Raw genomic sequence first — 15,506 nt, forward strand, 5'->3', positions numbered from 1 at the left:
TTCCAATACAATACAAAATGTCTTGTAAGAGCACATAACCTGTTTTGTTAGTTTCAATGTTTCCTAAAAATTTTCTTCTTAATTTCTGGCCTCAATGCTCTTTATTAAAAATCCAACTTTTCTTGTACATGCTGATTTTTTATAAGAAACTAATTCAGGAACCTCTTCACCAGAGGTCAAGAAACTCTCAGACAACTCCAAAGAGACTAGAAAGGGGAACTGTTGGTAACAAAAGATTCAATGATATGTGGCTGAGCATGAGAACACTTTGCAGTGGAATTGCTTTTCTCAGCCTCTCCAGGAAAGATTAGAAGGCAATGCCAGTGAATCAAGGACCCAACCTTAATGAAACAAAAGCTTATTTCCTTCTCATTCAGCTCCCCGGTTCTAAACATCCTATGTTGGTTGACCATAAGATGTCTCCCACTCCCAGGCAACAATTCACAAGTGTTGTATAATACCCTACACAATGGCAACAATACTTGACATTTCTCTTTACCAAATCTCGCCTGCCATGCCAAACCAGTTACCAGATTTGTATCAGCCTTAAATAAAACCAAGCTAGACAATTTTGGCACCCTTGAACTGGAACCAAACTAGCAGCACCTATCTAATTTGCATACATATGAATATCTGCTGCTCTAGAATTACTGTAATATTCAGAGCTGCGCAGAAATGAAGAACCATTTTTGAATACATAGTAGTTCAGGAAGTAGACATTGCAAACAATTTCCTACAAATACCAAATAACACAAGCTTTTGCCTTCTTCCAGTCTTTAAATATTTGTGATTAAACAAGTTAAATGTGCTACGTGTCCTTTTTTACTGTTCAAAAATCTTGTCACAACACCTATGCCAATGATACTGATATATTCTATAATCAATGAGATCCAGAAGATCTTACTGGGGCACTATGGCAAGCTACTGCTTCTCCTTAGGTAACCTCGGGGTGTTGAACAGATTAAAACATTTTCATGAAAAAATGCTGCTGTGGAACTACATTGACAAGGATTTTCTGCTTTAATGTCTACAAACATAACAGCCAACTAATATTTCCATCAATCGTCCAAAGAACGATTTTATTTATATAATACTAGCATTTTTTTCATAAAATCAAATCATTTTGTTTCGTTTCAATATCCAATAAATATAAAACAAAATATTTCTTTTGTCCAAGCAGCCAGATTCAGTTGGCATTTGAATCCCTAAACACTGGGACAAATGGTATCCCTAATGTAATATGAAATAGAGATACTTTCTATAGAAGAAAAGAAAAATAATCAAATTATAAAAACATTTTGGATGACTTATTTCAGCCTAAAAAAAGGCAAAATCCCTTCATCACTTAGGAAACACTCCAGCAATTTTAATGCAATCTGTTCCCCTTAGCCATATTATTATCTCCTTCAGCTACACTATTAGAAGGCGGAATTATATTCACACACAAAAAGAAATGTATTGTTGGTTTTACTCAAAACACTCCTTCAGTCTTGATAGGAATGGTTAACACAAATGCAGTCCAAAAATACCTATCAATTACACTTCTCCCAAGAATGGCACTAAAGCAAGCAGAGTTCAACAACACGTGATATAGATTAATTCAACATTGTTTAGGTTCATGCTTTCAAGAGGCCTGGTAACTTTTCTGGGATTCCAACAAGCACTCCACTATTTCAGCCATTATAAAAGGGGGGGAAAAATCATGTACTACACATGTATCCCTTTATCCAGAAGTTCAAAATGCTCCAAACTCCAAAACTTGTCACTTCAGTGGCTGTGAGACACACCTTTACTTTCTGATGGTTCAATATACTCAAATTTTGTTTCATTCATAAAATATTTTTATACAACTTTTAGGCTATGTGTATTAGGTGTACATGAAGCATAAATGAATGTTGTGCTCAGACTGTGCATATATTCCAAAATAAACATAAAACAAAACATTAAATGATTCTGTTCCTAAGCATTTTGGATAAGGGATAGTAAACCTGTACTACTCTATCAGATTAATATATAACTTGAACTCACCTTACTCATACTACTAAGGATTTATTCTCTAACATAATAATTGCTTGGAAAAGCAGGAGTTAAGTAAAAAGCAGTCGTCATGTCAGCAACAAATAGAAGCAAGTCTTCCGAAGTTTTACTAGGGTCTGGCTCTTCGTTATCCATATTTTGTCCTTCCTAAAATTATCAAATAGGGCAGCACTGAATACAGCAATCTTGGCACCAGGATTATTTTTCACAGCAAGTCAAAAAAAATTAAGCCTTTTTTTCTCTTTCATGCCATAAATAGGCATGCCATCTTAAGTCATTCTCTTCTATATTTAAACAGTCTTCTTTGTTCAGTAATATCCAATCCTTTATCCATGTCATAGAACATGCATCGTGGTATGCATTAAAGTCTGGGAGACCCAAACCCCCTCTATTTTTCTTATCAATCAAATTATCATACTTTATTCTTGGTCTTCCTCCGGCCCATATAAATTTTAGAATCTCTTTTCTCCATTTTATAAAAAGTGATTTTGGCAATCATTTTGTGAGAGCATCCTTATTAAGACTTTGGCAAAAATACAAAAAACGTCTTTATTCTAAAACACCTTTATGGATCTCTCCCATGGAAGCGCACCAGAGAAGACTTTTAGGATGGAGAAAATGGCCAACCTATAGAGATTTGTTAAATAAAAGTACAAATAATATTAAACCGTATGAGGAATTAAAACAAAAATTCCCCAATATTACTTGGTTAATTATATGCAAATTAAAGATTATTATAATCAAGATAAAAAATTAGGTTTTAGTTGGGAAGAGGCGATTTGGGATAGGATTTTAAAATTAGAAAAGAAAGTACTATCAAATATTTATAATATATTACTTACCTGGCTGACTGAAATGGAACAGGTTAAAAATTGTATGATAAAATGGGCCCAAAATTTAAGAAGGCCAGTTCAAATGAAAGAATGGGAACAAATGTGGAGCAAAAAATTAAAATATACATATGCAATAGATTTGAAAGAGAACTGGATAAAAATGTTCCACAGATGGTATACTACACCGAAACAATTAGCCAAAATGTACAAAACAGTTTCTGATAAGTGTTGGAAATGTAAAGAACAAGTTGGCTCCTTCTATCACATATGGTGGACTTGTAAAGGAGCAACAAAGTTTTGGATGAAGATTCATGAAGAATCACAAAAGATTTTAAAAAGAACATTTATAAGAAAACCAGAGTATTATCTATTAGGATTTACAGACTCAGACTTACAATTGACTGAACAAGAAGATTATTTACTTATATTACAACCTCCGCTAGAATTGTTTTCGCTAGAGAATGGAAACAGGAATCAGTCCCACCAATTGAGGAGTGGGTGGAGAAGATAAGAGAAATAAAGGATATGAACAAATTGACTTTTTTGTTGAAGAAAAATACAAGCAAGATAATGAAAAGAACGAACTGGGACGATCTTCAGGACTATCTGGATAACTTGAGAAAATGAAGATTACGAGAGACAATTTTACTATTTTTTGCTTTCTTTTTTTAGTAAGAAAAATATTTTTAAATAATAAGAAAATATTATCCAAGAAGATTGAAAGGAAGTCACATCCTTTTTTTCCCCTTTGGTTGTGTGTGGGCTATATTTCTGTAGATTGTAGATCTTACTCTTCTTTCTTTTTCCTACTTTTCTATACCTCGGTTGTTCTCACTCTTTCGATGTAGTATAAAAATTTAATAAAATTTTTCAAAAAAAATAAGCATCTTTAAATACATTAAGAAGAAAAACTAAGTACACTACCATCCAATAGTGCCCAAATGTCACAAGCACAACCTCCAAAGGGATGTTACATTAATTATGGGACAAACTAAACACATCAGAACAGTGGGAACATCATCACTTTGTGAGAAAAGTAGAGATGTTCTGTGTTGATCTGCTGCTATCTGTTATGATGTCCACTTCAATATATAGTGCCTCTATGAAAGATTACCAAGAGCCCACTGGTAAGCTTATGTTGGTTAAAATTGTTCTTCAATTTAAATACGGAATTATTCTTTTATATTTTTGGACTACAAATAAATTCAGTGTCTTTGTGTTTTTTTCAAACGATAGTCTAGCCACCCAACAGTCTGAGGGACCAGCTTAAAAAGTTTGAGGACCCCTGTCCTATTTCTTTCTACTCTTCTCAGCATTACTGTCTCTTCTTATAAGACATGTAGTTTCATTGTGGCCAATGTATGGTAGTACAGTTCAGTCCCTTTGGCTTCTAGAGTACAGACTCGAGAGACTCTCTGAACCATTTATTGTTGAAAATACAAATGTGGCCAACCACTTAAAAGCCTATCAATGATCTCTACCATTGTATCAGATACTCAAGCATGAAGTCTAGATTCCCCAAAACAAGGGATGATTAACCTTGGCCCATGGACAGCTAATAGGGCTTCAGTGTGCCTGTTAACTGAACTTCCTAAAATAATGATTTTATTCCTCAATTGAATTCTTGTTCTTTGTCTGAGATGGAGGATCCATCGTCATCATTATGTTTTGAAAAGAGTTCATGAATCCACTGAAAAAGAATTCCTGCCCTAAAGTCCCATTATGTTTTCTCCACCAGGTATGCTGATTAGAACTAGTGGGATCTGACAGTCCAACAATATACAGCAAGCTCACATCATATTATTCTCCACTCCTTAGTTTTAACACAGTTTTAGACTTTGGCATATCTGCACAGACAAAACTTACAGTTCCAGGGAAACCACTAAACAAAAGTCACCAAGTGCAGACTTTACTGCTTCAGCGTTTGACAAACATTACATACAGCATCGACACAATTCTTGGCATACAGATACATGGGAGGTTGCTTAGCAATGCAGCTAAACCGATATGGATGGATGCCAACAATAGCAGTACTGTAGAAGGAACCATGAAGTCAGCCACTAAAAAAGTTTGCTGTAAAAACTGTCTAAAATTCCATCTTTCTTTCTGATATATTATTTTTTCACATTTAAAGGAAGATAATGAAGTCAGGGCAAGACAAAAACACTTTTCGTAGCTTTTTAGGTCCCCCCTACTCAGAAGTTTCATAACTCCAAACTGACTTACTTTATTTAAAGATCTAACACAGGAACTCAGAACATATTTACTTATCACTGAAGCAGAAAGGGCAAAAAGAACTTAACCTGAATTCTTGGCTTCTACCCAGCCTGTAGCAGAAGTATGCCTAAAGAGCCTTTTTATAGCTAAAAAAAGTGAGTTCACAGCTTAACTTACAGTTTACAATATATGAGGAAATGGAAAATATAAAACACCTCATTTCCCCACAAGACTGCATGTTAAGTGTTTACAATGATTTATATAGCACCTTCACATAACTCATCTAGAGCACAAAAAGCCTAGTCCAGCATAGAACACAATTTAGCATTGCTGGCATACACACTTCACAAAAGTTGAAAGTATTAAACAACTATCTAATCTTCCATTTGAGCAAAAACATGACTTGGTTCATAACCCAACAGAGAAATATGTGATACGAACTAAGGAACTACCATAAAGATCTACTAAGATAAAGGAACTAGCACCTTTTATGAGGCCATTTCAGGGAGCAAAGGGTTGTTCTCTATCTGATTGCATTTTTCTTCTCTCCTCCCTATCTTCAAATTCAGCTCCTACTTTGGTGGAGGAGGGAACTGTTCAAAACCCAGGCCTTATCTCTTTCTAGATAAAAGAAACAAAAAATGAATGGCTAATCTGAGGAATGATGCTATCTTCATTCATCATTGATTCAAATTAAGACAACAAAAGATAGTTTTCACAGGCGGCAGGAGGACTCGAAGAATTTCCAAGAAGTCACTTATCAAATTAAACACAAGGGAGTTCAAGTTACTACTGGTTAGTTTAACGGAAACATCATTTTCTTGAAGGATAAGCAAAATGTAAACACACATACATTTGAGAAGGGTCTCAAAAACCTATCAGGCATCTGCTAAAACCAGTTCAGTATTTATATTTGTTTACCAAACATCTTACACTCAACTGCTCCCTGCAGTTAAACCCAAAATAGCAAATACTTTTAACTGTTTTCAACTCCCAAGCTTTTGTTTTAAAAGTGGGTCACCATGATTGCTGCAATCCTGTATATAAAGAGAATTATATAAAGAGAATACAAGACAGGTCTGCTTTTTTTCTTTCAAAATAAGTTTTCCCAAGATTGCAGTCTTGCTCTGCTTAAATTTGCACATGGGCCCCAAACTTACATACAACAGAGGTGAATCATGGGCTAACCAGGGGTGCCTCTTCAGTGTATAATTAATGCAATCTGATACCACTCTAACTACCATAAGCTCTGTGCCATGGAATCATGGGCGTTCAAGTTTTACAAGGTATTCAGCCTTCTCTGCCAATGAGTGTCAGTGTCTCACCAATCCACAAATCCCAGGATTCCATAGCTATGAGCCATGTCAGTTAAAGTGGAGTCAAACAGCATTCATTCTACAGTGCAGATGCAGCCCAACAGTGTGGGCGATCCTAACTTCAGGGAACCTCCCACAGCTGCTTAAGTGGTGTCAGTGTTTTGTTTGCAGAGGCTCTTACGTTGCAGTGGTTTCCTCTGCGCTCTGAAAGAAGCAGCCTGGGGAAAAAAGAATTCCTTCTATAGCTGGAGGAACCTTAGAATAATCATAGAATTATAGAGAAAAGACCTATCAATCCAACCCCCTCCTGCCAGGCAGGAATGCACAATCAAAGCCCTCCCAATAGATGGCAATTCAGCATCTGCTTAAAAACCACCAGAGAAGGAGACTCCATCACACTCCATGGTGGTAAGAACACCATCACCACACCCTAGCATATCCCATTGTTAGGATGTCTTTCCTAATATTCAGATGAAATCCCTTTTCCTGCAGTTTGAATCCATTGCTCCCATGTGTCCTAGTCTCTGGAGCAGCCAAAAACAAGCTGACCCCCTCCTCAATGGGACCTTCTTTCGAAATGTGGCTCTCATTCTCCTTTTCAGCCTTTTCTTCTCCAAGCCAAACATCCCCAGCTCCCTTGGCCGCTTCTCATAGTGCTTCCAACTCTTTTGACCGCCCTTCTCTGGACACATTCCCGTTTGTCCATCTCCTCCTTGAATTCTGTGCCCAGAATTGGACATAGAATTATTGCTGGTGAGATCTGATCAAAGCAGGATGATCCAACCGATCCAGCTAACTCTCCTCTTGACAGGAACGAATGTGACACAGACACATGGCACGAGGGGAGGGAGCAAAACCCAAGGCATCAGAAGAACCTGTTCCTGCAGACCTCAATGGGATGGGTGAGAGAAGGCCTGGCAACTGTTCCTTGCTGGGAAGGAAGCCAAAGCTAGTAAAAGTACAAGAGGTCTGGAACCAGGGCCACCCTCCCACAATAAAAGCAAGCTCAGAGGAAAGGAGGCTGTCCGCACTCCTCAGTGTAAAATACCGAGAAAGGGAAGCTGCTCTAAGGCCTAGTTAACAGAAGTCTAATCATCGCGTATCATTTATTCCTGGAATAGGGGACAAGGAGGAGTCTGGCAGGAGATGCTTTAAAAACTTGAAACAACAAAAAGTAATAGAATGTCATTAAGATCGTACAAAAGGATAAGGTGCAGTCAAAAGAATAGAAAAATAACTTTAAATATATAGATTTTAAAGCTGGGTAGTGACTATGGAATGGAAAGGGGAGAATATTTTAATATGTTTTTTGTAATTTTTAAAAAAAATTGCTTTGTTTTAATTGGTTTTAATTTGTTCCTCACTTCACAGAGACCTAGCAGTTTCGGAAGACAAGACTACTACTAATAATAATAATGATAACTTTATTCTTATATCCTGCCACCATTTCACCAAAGGAACTCGAGGAGGCTTACATATGGCATAAAGTGCCTAAAAACAACATAAAAGTATAAAATATAATAAAATAAAACACTTATAACATATAAAACATCAATTCAGACTCAATCAGCTACAGTACGGAAATACATTAAACGCATAGAGATTACAGTGGGATACAATACTGAAATTATTTATTTATTAATCTTTGCATTGTTTTAATCGGTATTTATTTGTTATTCTACCTCCAGAGGCCTAGTCATTTTGGAGGCAATATAGAAATACCTTTTTCTTACAGCCTGATCTCTAGACTTATTCTTAAATACTCAAAACAAATAGATCTTACAATCTGGAATGCAACTATAACAGGCATAGGCCAACTTGGACCCTCCAGGTGTTTTGGACTTCAACTTCCACTTAGTTTAAGTCCAAAACACCTGGAGGGCAGAAGTTTGCCCATGCCTGGACTATGCAAATGAAGAGAGATGGATATTTTAATCTGTTCTGAATATTCTCTTACCTTTGATTATTTTTAATTGGTGTTTATTTGTTCCAGGCTTTTAAAAGGCCTAGCAGAAATACCGAGGCAATACAGAGATGTTTTAAATAAATAGCTCTTTACAGCTGGGATCGTAAGGTATACAATTTCAAGAATCATAGAGTTGGAAGAGACCACATGGGCCATCTAGTCCAACCTCCTGCCATGCAGGAAAAGCACAATGAAAGTATCCCTGACAGATAGCCATCCGGCCTCTTTTTAAGTTTCCAAGGAAGGAGATTCCACCAGACTTCGAGGCAAAGAGTTCCACTGCTGAACAGTTCTTTTTACAGTCAATAAATTCTTCCTAATATTCGGGTGGAATCTCCTTTCCTGTAATTTGAACCCATGGATCCATTAAATCCTAGTTTCTAGGACAGCAGAAAACAAGCTTGCTCCCTCTTCCTTGTGGAATCATTTCACACTTTTATACATGGCTATCATGTCTACTCTCGCCCTTCTCTTCTGCAGGCTAAACATCCCCAGTTCCCCATATACTTCACAACCTCTGAGGATGCCTGCCATAGATGTGGGCAAAACGTCAGGAGAGAATACTTCTGGAACATGGCCATACTGCCCGGAAAACACACAGCAATCCCTAGTTCTTTAAGACGCTCCTCGGAGGGATTGATGGTCTCCAGACCATTGATCATTCTAGTCACCTTTTCCTCTGGACACCTTCCATCTTAAGAGTCAATATCTCTTTTGAACTATGGGGTCCAGAATTGGACACAGTGTGATTCCAGATAAAGAGGTCTAACCAAAGCCAAATAGATTTCTCTTGATCTGAACACTAGACTCCTTTGGAGGAAATCCAGAATCTCATATGCTTTTTTAGCTGCTCCATCACACTCTTGGCTCATGTTCAACATATTGTCCACGAAGACATCTTTCTCACATGGACTGTTGTGAAGCCTGGTGTCACCCATCCTGTATCCTTGAATTTCATTTTTTTTTTGCCTAAGTGTCGTATCTTTCATTTCTCTTTTCTGAAATTCATCGTTTGTTTTGGTCAATCAGCACTCTAATGAATCCTTTTGGATTCTGATCAGGTCTTCTGGACTATTAGCTATCCCTCCTAATTTGGTGTAAACTTGATCAGCACGCCATCTAACCTCATCCAAGTCATTACCTACATGTTCATAAACATAGTCTAGATCAGGTATGGGCCAACTTGGGCCCTCCCTCCAGGTGTTTTGGACTTCAACTCCCACAATTCCTAACAGCCTCAGGCCCCTTCCTTTTCCCTCTCAGCCGCTTAAGGGGAAAAGGATATACACTAGAGTCTCACTTATCCAAGCTAAACGGGCCGGCAGAAGCTTGAATAAGCGAATATCTTGGATAATAAGGAGGGATTAAGGAAAAGCCTATTAAACATCAAATTAGGTTATGATTTTACAAATTAAGCACCAAAACATCATGCTATACAACAAATTTGACAGAAAAAGTAGTTCAATACACAGTAATGTTACGTTGTAATTACTGTATTTACGAATTTAGCACCAAAATATCACGATATATTGAAAACATTGACTACAAAAATGGCTTGGATAATCCAGAAGCTTGGATAAGCAAGGCTTGGATAAGTGAGACTCTACTGTACATGTTGTTTTACATGGGGAAAAGGTGTCATTTATGAAGTTTGTCTAGAGCAGGCCTGGGCCAACCCTCCAGATGTTTTGGACTTTAACTCCCACATTTCCTAATTTCCTAACCGGCTGTTAGGAATTGTGGGAGTTAAAGTCCAAAACACCTGGAGGGAGGGTCCAAGTTGGCCCAGGCCTGGTCTAGATATTGAAGAAGGTGGAAATACATTCCTAATAGCTTTTCCCTTCTAAACATCACATTTTATCTCACTGTTAAAGGTTGGGAAGGAGAAGAAGGGCAGGGAAAAGGAAGAGGAGCGTTATAAAGGAGGAAAACACACTCCTAAACTGACACGTGTTCTAAAAGCGAACGCGTGTCAAGTGTTCACACGAACTCCATCCAGTTCTTCAAGGAAAAGAAAGAGAAGGGCAGGAAAAAAGGAAGAGGCGCATTATAAGGAAGGGAAACACACTCCTTTACATTGACACGTGTACTTTATCCCCCTAAAACGAACGCGTGACGAGAAAGAGAAATACACAACTTCTAAAGAAGAAAACCAGCACGATCCCTAACACATGTAATCAATCCCCGCTTCCTGCACATGTGGATAGACTTCCCCTCGCCTTCCCAGCATTGCAGCCCCTCAGGCCTAGTTTCCCAGCCGCCATTGCCCCTCAGCCTCAGACCTTTCCTCACAAACGCGACCCAATCCGCCCCAGTTTCCCACAGAAAAGGGGTGGGTATCGTTCTCTTGAGGCAACAGGGAGGCAGTTTCCCCCCCTTTTCTGAGGGAACGGAGCCGCCACGAGGTGGGTTTTGAGGAGAAAACTAAGGCCGCCCGCGCTGCTCACCTGCCTGAGGCGCTCACAAAAGCAGCAGCAGCAGCAGCCGCGGTCACGTGACTCCACTCCTTCGCCTTCCCCCCCCTCCCTTCCTTTTTACTTCACCACGTGACCAAAGAGAGAAAGCGAGACAGAGGAGGCGTCTCCGCCAATGAGAGAGGAGGCAATGAGGGCGCGTGCGCACGAAACATCAACCCGCCTCCACTCCGTATGCCTATGCGCATGCGCGATTTATCCCAATTCCTTTTTGTCTTCTTCCTCCTTGCCGTACGACTTCGCGCATGCGCAACTTATACCCACCCTATTTTCTTATTCTCAGTACGCCTATACGCATGCGCATCTTAGCCCCGCCCACTTTCGGCTCCTCTCCGTACGCCTTCGCGCATGCGTAATCTAGCCCCATCCTTTCCCTTCCTCTCCGTACGACTTTGCGCATGCGTAATCTAGCCCCATCCCTTTCCCTTCCTCTCTATACACATTCACGCATGCGTAATCTAGCCCCATCCCTTTCCCTTCCTCTCTGTACACATTCACGCATGCGTAATTTATCCTCTCCCACTTCTCCCCTACTCCTCTCCGTTGGCTTCCACGCATGCGCAACTTAGCCCCACCCACATTCTTTCTTTCCTCCCCTTCGCTCTCCTGCTTTTAGACTTCAATACCCAATAGCTGACGCATGCGCAGCTCGCTGACCACGGATAACGCATGCGTTCATGTGCGCTATCCTCCCCAAACCAGAGCACTTATAACGCATGCGCAGACGCAAAACTCGGCCTCTGACGTAAGGCTTCCCCCCTTTCTCTATTCCCGAGAGCACGGTTAACGCATGCGCAAGAGCAACCTACATGGATACACGCATGCGTAAAGCAACACTCGTTCTCAATGACGTAACGCTTCACGCCTCTTTCTCGTTTACATGGATTTACGCATGCGGAAGCAACAGATGACTTCAGTGACGTACCACTTCCCCATCCCACGTGCCCGGCTTGGACTCCCGCGGCGTTTTGAATGACAGCCTGGGAGGCGGGGCGTAGACGGTGACGCAATCAAGGCCTATTCATATATTTCCAGAGAGGGGCGGAGCCAGAAGTGGGCGGGGCTCTGGTGTGACTTTTGGAACTTCCTGGATTTTCTCTCTCTTCTGTGTTGCTGCTGTTTACACATTGTTATTTATATTAACTGTATTGTTAATAACATTTTATATTTATTTACAATACATAATAATTATTAACTCTTTTAATCATGATTATATTACATGATATCTAAATACAAAATTGTAATAACTGCTATCCATATTAAAGAGTACTGCTAATTATCAATAATTCTATACACATAATAACATTCACATTAGTAATACTAATTATTAACACTCATGAGAATATTTTTTAATTTAAAAACACACCTAATAATAATTAGCAATAGTAAAAAGTTTTTATTAAAATTATGGTATGTTTAAAATAGTAATATAATTTTTACAGTATTTTAATAATTAAGTCTGCAGATGACACCAAATTGGGAGGGAGAGCTAATACTCTAGAAGACAGGAGCAGAATCCAAAATGATTTTAACAGACTAGAGAGATGATTGGCCGAAACTAACAAAACGAAGTTCAACGGGGACAAATGCAAGAGACTCCACTTTGACAGAAAACATGAAATGCAAAGAGACAGAATGGGGGGCGATGCCTGGCTCGACAGCAGGACGTGTGAAAAGGATCTTGGGGGCTTCCTTGGAGTTAGGTGGAAAAGAGTAGTTTAGTTGATAATTAATAACAGTAGAGTTCTGGTTATCCGACATAAAGGGGCTGGCCGAATGTCGGATAACCGGAACTGTTGGATAATAGGGAGGCCCTATTATCCAGGCCTGTCCACACTCCAAGCCAGGTGCATGACAGGGAGGGAAGGGATGCTTCACTCCCCGCCTGTCCTATTTTGTTTTTTCAAGAACAGCCTTAAAACAATGTGGAAAGTAAATGAAAACTGCTTTACTTCAGCAAAACATAAAGAACAGCACACTCAGTGGTATAATGCAAAAGGAAGCAAAGAAGTCTTAGGACAAACACAGTTCTTAGTCTCTGATAAATACCCAAATCAAATAGCAGACAAAGAAACAGCAATAAATTCTTAGGAGCAGTATCCCAGATGCAGACCAAAGCAGGCACAAGGGGAGCAAAGGCTTGGGCATTAGAGTCAGTTTGTTACCGGCAAGAGCTGGCTGCACCTGCTTCTGCTTTATAGCCCTGAGTCCCCTCACAGCTGCTAGGGCAGTTCCCAATTACTCAGCTGCATTTCTGGCAGCTATTCTAGCTGAACGACGTCTCTGCTCTGTTTCCTTTCGCCTCTCCTGAAAAGTGGGTCCTTGCAAAATCTCCTCCTCAGATTCCAACTCACCCTCAGATTCATGAACACTTCCCTGCTCCCCTTCCTCTTCTGAAGAAGGGGAATCCCTAACACCGCCAATAATAATAATAATAAAACTTTATTTATACCCCGCCACCATCTCCCCGTGGGGACTTGGGGCGGCTCACAATGTTACCGGACTTCCTCCCTTGCTGAAACAGAGGAAGCCGGGGGCCTGGTGAGGAGGGAAGGGACGAAAAGCCTCAGGCTTCCTCCATTGCTGCCTATCTAGGCAGCAACGGAGGAAGCCAGGGGCTTGGCAAGGAGACAACAAGACCTCAAGCCCAGTGCTTGGCAAGGAGGGAGGTGACTTTTCCCTTCCGGTAAGGAATTGGCTGCCTAGAAAAACAGCTGTTTTTTTAGAACACACAGGAGGTTTCTCCAAGTGCCTGGTGCTTGCCGGGAGGGAAAAGTCTGCGCGGGTCGAGTCTCATCCCTCCCGGCAAGCTGCTGCGCATTGCTGCCTAGAAAAACAGCAACATGCAGCAGGCCTCTCCAAGCGCTGGGCACCCATGGGGAGGGCGAGAAGCCGGCGCGTCGGATAATACGGTGTGTCGGATAAGCAGAAGTCGGATAACCAGAACTCTACTGTAGTAGCAACAATTTTATACTGAAATTATGGTTAAATGTGTACTAATAAGTATATACTTATATTAGGTAAAGGTCAAGGTTTTCCCCTGACGTTGAGTCCACTCCTGGGGTTGATGCTTATCTCCATTTCTAAGCCGAAGAACCAGCGTTGTCCGTAGACGCCTTTAAGGACATGTGGCCACTGGCATGATTGCATGAGCACAAAACCTCAGAGTCGGACACAACTAGACTTAATGTCAGGGGAAAACCTTTACCTTTTCTAAAGGATAGGAAAAGCATGAGAAAGTTCTGAGAATATATGGGAAATATTTTTGTAATGGTGACTGCCACAATGTTATAATTTATATATATATTTATATATATACAGTAGAGTCTCACTTATCCAAGCTAAATGGGCCGGCAGAAGCTTGGATAAGTGAATATCTTGGATAATAAGGAGGGCTTAAGGAAAAGCCTATTAAACATCAAATTAGGTTAGGATTTTACAAATTAAGCACAAAAACTTCATGTTATACAACAAATTTGACAGAAAAAGTAGTTCAATACGCAGTAATGTTATGTTGTAATTACTGTATTTACGAATTTAGCACCAAAATATCACGATATATGGAAAACATTGACTACAAAAATGGCTTGGATTATCCAGAAGCTTGGATAAGTGAGGCTTGGATTAGTGAGACTCTACTGTATATATGAATTTCGTGTTTAGACTTGAATCTCATCTCCAAGGTATCTCATTGTGTACATATTATGCAAATATGTACACAGTGAGATACTATGAAAACAAATCCAAAACACTTCGGGGGCCCAAGCATTTCGAATAAACGTTGCTTGACTTGTTGTAGATTGTTGCATTGATATTCTGTCTGTTTCTTTCAGCAGAATCGGGCCATTGTCCTGATGCAGGAAGCTCTGCATGTATTCAAAAACACACCTACCCTTGGCAAAAGGTGCAAAATGTTCCGTTGTTTGTGAAGATGAGCTGGGTTTTTTGCTGAGTTGCAGAGGAGGAGAAATAATTGAAGGTCTCAACGCCAAGGTTTACCACAAACAAATAACATATGTATTTCCGTACTCAGTTAATGACGCAGCATTAATTAAGGTCATTAACTTATTTGTGAGTCAGCATCCCCTTTCTAATGAAGACAAGCAAGCTGTCAGGCAGCCAACTCAAGGCAACAAAGGATGAGGCTGGAAAGGAAGGTGTGTTGTTATGCCTTTCATAAACGTATTCAGATCTATAATTCTAAAACAGGAATGAGCCAACTTGGGCCCTCCAGGTGCTTTGGACTTCAACTCCCACAATTCCTAACAGCCGGTAGGCTGCTAGGAATTGTGGGAGTTGAAGTACAAAACACCTGGAGGGCCCAAGTTTGCCAATCTTTATTAGCATTGAGTAGCCTTGCAGCTGCAAAGTCAATCAATGAGGGTATCTGCATAGAGGTAGCATGGACAATTTCAGCAGAAAGGAGGAAACCATGAAAATGAACATAATCTGGTTACCAGTATTAAAAAAAATACCAAAATCAAAACAGTAAATAAAGAACACCACTCAGAAACAGGGGAGTTCCAGACAGCAAACAATCAAGTGCCAGTTAACACCTCCCAAACAGAGGGTGCGTCTAGGTAACAGCAACCAGGCTACCTCTATGCAGATACACTCACTGGTTGACTTTGCAGCTGCAAGGCTCCTCAATGCAATTCAAGCT

General features: G+C 40.0%; 1 protein-coding gene across 4 annotated transcripts in view; it reads right to left on the minus strand.

The window, feature by feature from the left end:
• The window catches only part of ubap2 (ubiquitin associated protein 2), a 99,329-nt gene extending 88,363 nt beyond the window's left edge, over nucleotides 1-10,966 (minus strand). For 3 of the 4 annotated variants that reach the window (XM_062972620.1, XM_062972619.1, XM_062972618.1), the window contains exon 1: nucleotides 10,817-10,965. The gene's annotated coding sequence lies outside the window, so the exon portion shown is untranslated. Of the gene's footprint in view, nucleotides 1-10,816 lie in introns of all 4 variants that reach the window. The other variant, XM_062972617.1, reaches the window with a different exon arrangement.
• Nucleotides 10,967-15,506: the final 4,540 nt, after the last annotated feature.

The sequence above is a fragment of the Anolis carolinensis genome, chromosome 2 (assembly GCF_035594765.1).
Source record: "Anolis carolinensis isolate JA03-04 chromosome 2, rAnoCar3.1.pri, whole genome shotgun sequence".
Lineage (NCBI taxonomy): Eukaryota > Metazoa > Chordata > Lepidosauria > Squamata > Dactyloidae > Anolis > Anolis carolinensis.